Source organism: Megalopta genalis, unplaced genomic scaffold (assembly GCF_051020955.1).
Source record: "Megalopta genalis isolate 19385.01 unplaced genomic scaffold, iyMegGena1_principal scaffold0074, whole genome shotgun sequence".
Lineage (NCBI taxonomy): Eukaryota > Metazoa > Arthropoda > Insecta > Hymenoptera > Halictidae > Megalopta > Megalopta genalis.
Window position 1 is genome coordinate 530001 of NW_027476143.1, and position 5000 is coordinate 535000.

At 56.6% G+C, this 5000-nt stretch overlaps 1 pseudogene; it reads right to left on the bottom strand.

The window, feature by feature from the left end:
• LOC143261890 (large subunit ribosomal RNA) overlaps window positions 1-5000 on the bottom strand; it is a 10985-nt pseudogene that overhangs the window by 3573 nt on the left and 2412 nt on the right.

Here is a 5000-nt window from a genome sequence, read left to right on the forward strand (position 1 = left end):
ACCTCCACCTCAATACCATCGATGCCGGGGGCCTTACCGTTCCTCATGCCCGAGACCGCGACCCAAAGCTCCCCCTCCGTGAACGGGGGCGTGTCCGGCGCTGTTGCAGGGGCGAGCACCTCGGCGCGCCGGTGCTCCTGCTCCCGAGTGGTGTCCGGGGTGTCGTCCGGCACGAGGGCGTCAAGGAGGGCCCTCGCGGCAGCTCCCCATGTTGGGGCGACGTCTGTCGCGCCCGTGGTTGCCAGGGCCATGTCCGGGGTGAACCTCCTCGTGCAAAGCTTGTAAACCACGCCCCAGGGGTCGCGGTTCCCAGCGTCGGTCACGAAAGACCGCCAGCTTGCCTTTTTCGCCTCGTGGACCGAGTCCTGGTACGAGCGCCTAACCCGCAGGTAGGTCGCTCTCTTCTCGGACCTCAGGTCCGGGTTGGTCTCCCGCTGGTAACGCTTTCTGGCCGAGTACGTGGCCCTCTTCGCTCTGTTGAGCTCGGGGGTCCACCAAGGGGCGGTTCTTGCACGAAGCGTCTTGGTCCTCATCACGGCCCTGCATGCTGCGATCACCAGGTCCTGTATCGCACGGACGGCCCGCGCAATTCCAAGGTCGGTGCTCAGCCGTCCAGTTAGGTCCAGGCCCCTCCTTAGCTCAGCCAGGGCGCCCCGATAGCGCTTCCAGTCGGCGGCGGCGACGTTGAACCTCCCGTCCCGCCCGCGGCTCGGGACGATCTCGTCAGGTCCCAGACGTAGCAGGATGACAGCGTGGTCGCTGGCAGTCCATCCCTCCCTGACGCCCCAGTCCCTGACCATCGGAAGGACCCCGCCCGAGGCGAGCGTGACGTCAATATTTGAGGCGCCCCTGTGGGACCTGTAGGTAGGCGGGGCACCAGGCTCGTTCAGGACCGTTAGGCCCCACTGTGCGATCCTCTCCTCGAGAAGCTCGCCCCTCTCGTCAGTCCGGTGCGGTGGATGTTCCTGGGAGTGCCAGAGGGCGGACTTGGCGTTCACGTCGGCCCCCAGAACCAATTTCTGTCCCGGAAGCTGGGCTACCAGTCTGTCCACTCTCTCCAGGTACGGGACCACGCTGTCCGAGCACTGGAAGTAGGCCGAGGCCACGTACAGGCGGCCAAAGGGGCCGGTGATCTCCGCACAGACACAGTGCTCGTCACTGAGGTGCGCAATCTTGAGCGCCGCTATGTTGGGGTTACGCACAACGACAGCTGCCATGGCCCTCGCTCCGTCCCTCGCCCCGGTGATGATCGTGGCTGAGGAGTTAATGCCCACGAGTCTTCCCCTGACGCAGTAGGGCTCCTGTGCCAGGAGGATGTCGATGCGCCTGTCCGCCATCAGTTTGTCGACCTCCAGCGACACTAGACGCGAGCACCTCATGTTATGTTGCATGATCGTGATGCCCGGGATGCTTTTGGTGTGGGGCTTAATAACCATAATCCGTGCGTGTGAGCGACAGATTTATGGCTGTGATGTATGCAGGGCAGTCTTTGCTCGTGACACAGTGTGTGGAGCTCTTTCCTGCCCTTGAGCAGTTGGCGCAGGTGGCCTGCCTGTCCTTCTTCGGGCACTCCTTGAAATTGTGCCCCGCTTCGGCGCAGTGGCCGCAGACCTCCCTTTCTGCCCTGCAGAATTTAGCTGGGTGTCCGAAGCCCTGACACTTGTAGCATCTCGTAACAGTGAGGTGGTCCTGGACTCGACAGCAGCTCCAGCCGATGTAAAGCCTCTCCTTGGGCACCAGGAGGTCGCGGGCGCGTCTGGAGACTTCAAACACCAGGTTGCACCTGTCTCTGGCCTTGTCTCCACTCTTGAACACCAGGCTCATCTCCCTCTTGACCACGGCGGCCTCTTCCTTCCCGAGGTTTTGATCGGCTACGTCCGCGATGATTTCCTTATCGTCTTGGGTCCGGGGAACGTCGAAGATGATGATCCTGGGGCTCCTCTTCGGCGCAGGGGCCACGACCAGTCCAGCGGCCCGGAGCTTGTCGTCGGCCATGAGAGTGGCGACATCAGACCTATTGGCCGTGACCAGGGCGACGCCGGAGCCCTGGGTCTTCCGGACTCCCTTGATCCGGAGGCCATGGGACCTTGGGGACACCAGTTGGAAGACGGCCTCTTTGGTCTTGTCGCTGTCGTCGTACTTCGTCTGGTCCGTCGGTGTTATGATTACGACATTCGGCGGGTCCTGCTTTTGGGTTGACCTCGCGGCAATCGCCGACTTGACCCCAACCCGCTCCGCGTACGTGGGGGGCTTCCTTGTGGTGGCGGCAGCGGCGACGGCGACGGCGGCGGCTTGCTCCTGGAGGGCCTGGCAGGAGCGCGAGTGCGCCTTTGTCTGCAGCTCGGCTTCATCAAGGCATCCCTCCAGCTTACTGGAATACACAAGCGTTTTTACCAGGTAGTCGTGCAACTTGGTAGCCTGCGTGCACAGGGCATGCACTACGGAGGGCGGGATCTCGTTCTGCGGCAACGTGATGGTCTGTATGAGCTGCCGGTACGCCTTGGCCGCGCTTGCCCTGAACGCGACGACATTGGTGTCCTCCTCTGACGCTTTGTCCGGCGAACGGTCCGGTGTCTGGACCTGGGTCGGTTGCTTGTCCTTCCTTTTCTTCTTTGTCTTCTTCCGGGTGGTCTCCATTGGCGGCCGGAAGGTCTGGTCGGAGGTGACAACGGTCTCGGAGTCAGTGTCCGAGAGTACCCTCTTCTTCATGCGGCGACCGTCTCCCGAAGAGGCAACCTCCATGTCGGGGCTAGTACACCGCCCTCACCGTTGGGAAAAAAAAAAAAAAAAAAAAAAAAAAAAAAAAAAAAAAAAAAAAAAAATTATTAATTAAAATTATTTATAAAAAAAAAATTGTCCAAAAGTTGTTAAAAATTGTTTAAAATTGTTTAAACAAATTGTTTAAACAATTATTTAAACAATTGCCCGGATGCTGTTTGTTGTTGTCCCTTCACTTTCGAATTTCGCGCAAAAAAAGTTATTAAATTATTTATAAAATTGTCCAAAAGTTGTTAAAAATTGTTTACAATTGTCCGAACAAATCGTTCAAACAATTGTTTAAACAATTGCCCGGATACTGATTGTTGTTGTCCATTCACTTTCGAATTTCGCGCACTGATGTTCGTCTAAGTCCGTGGCGGAAACTCGATGAGTTATTTCGGCCCGGGGAGTTCACTGTCGCCAACCCTAGTAAAATTTACGAGGTTGGCAGCAGCGGTGATGCTCTCTGTAGACTGGAAACTCCAAGCTTGTTACGGCCCGGCGACAGCCAATCAGAATGCTCAACACCGCGACTGCAGCGCCAGCCCACGCCGACGGCGGCGTCTCGAAGTTCGAGGTGGCAGTACGTTGTTTCTCGATGTATTGGACGATTTTTCCACTTCCACAGTTTTGCACCGATTTACACTTGCGATACGTCAAATTAACCGCTATCGCTAGCAATTAATTCTGACGTAATCAGATTTGCAATACGGTCTCTATTTTCGCCGGAATCGGACCCCGAACACCGGCGTGTCAAAACACGTGGCGATCCGTATGTCAACTTTCACTCGCTATAATTTTGTCAATTTCGAACCGATTTCCACAATTTATATCACGAACTGATCCTCTCCACTAGCACTTCACTCTAATGCACTGTTTATAATTTTTACGGCTGATTTAACCACTTTTTATCGATGTAACACGGAGCACGGCGTGACGACGCGTACACTCGCTACGACACCTGGCGGCAGTCCCCGTAGATAGGGACAATTATTGCGAATCTGGCCACCACGGAGGTGGCGCAGATATGTTTCCTCGCCATGTTGGCATACACAAAACTTTAGTACCTACCCCCCGACGGAACACCTACGAGGGGTCCGAACGTGGGTAAATCGCCGCCTTCGTTCAACGTTCATTAGGCTGGGTACGGAAGACTCCGTCTTGACTCCTTGTCCGTGTAAGGAGTTTTCAAGTTTGTTTTGAGTTGGGTAGGCTGTGCTACCTACTCCAACTGTGTATAGAAGGTTATTAGGAGGGTTTTGCTTTGCCGCTCGACCGCGGCAGCGGGTGCCCGCCACCGCCCTCCGCAGTGACGGCACTCCGCCACATGTATTCACCCCCTTTCTTCTACACGTCAGCAATGATTATGCAGCGTGCTAGGGTGGCGTCTGTTAGTTATTCTTTGCCTATTGGCGTAACTAGGCGGCTGCACATGGTTGGTGCCCGTCTAGCGAAGATAGGCATGTTGCTGTTGGCGTAGCGGAGCTTCGCCAGCTACGGTAGCGGGTGTCAAGCACCTCACGCAAGCACCGCGGCCGTTCAGCTCCACAAAACCGTGATGGGGAGGAATCTGTGATGGGGAAGGATGGGACTGGCAGGGCGGGTGCCATAGCCCTTTTTTGCCGCAAATACAGACTTGCGTTGCCCGGTCTCCGCCGCGTGGAGGCGGGGTTGGACTTTGGAGACCCGTAGATAGGGACAGATGGGAATCTCGTTAATCCATTCATGCGCGTCACTAATTAGATGACGAGGCATTTGGCTACCTTAAGAGAGTCATAGTTACTCCCGCCGTTTACCCGCGCTTTTTTGAATTTCTTCACGTTGACATTCAGAGCACTGGGCAGAAATCACATTGCGTCAACACCCGTGGGGGCCATCGCAATGCTTTGTTTTAATTAGACAGTCGGATTCCCCTAGTCCGTGCCAGTTCTGAGCTGAGCGTTGAATGGCGGCCGAAGAGGACGACCGCACCGATGGGAAACGCCACGGAAGCCTCGCAGCAAGGAAGATCCGCGGGAGGCCAAGGCACGGGACCGAGCTCGGATCCCAGCCACGAGAGCCGTTCACCTCGCCCAGGCCCGGCACGTCAGCCAGACCCGCTTCCCGACCAAGCCCGACACGCCCCGCTCCTCAGAGCCAATCCTTATCCCGAAGTTACGGATCCAATTTGCCGACTTCCCTTACCTACATTAATCTATCGACTAGAGGCTCTTTACCTTGGAGACCTGCTGCGGATATGG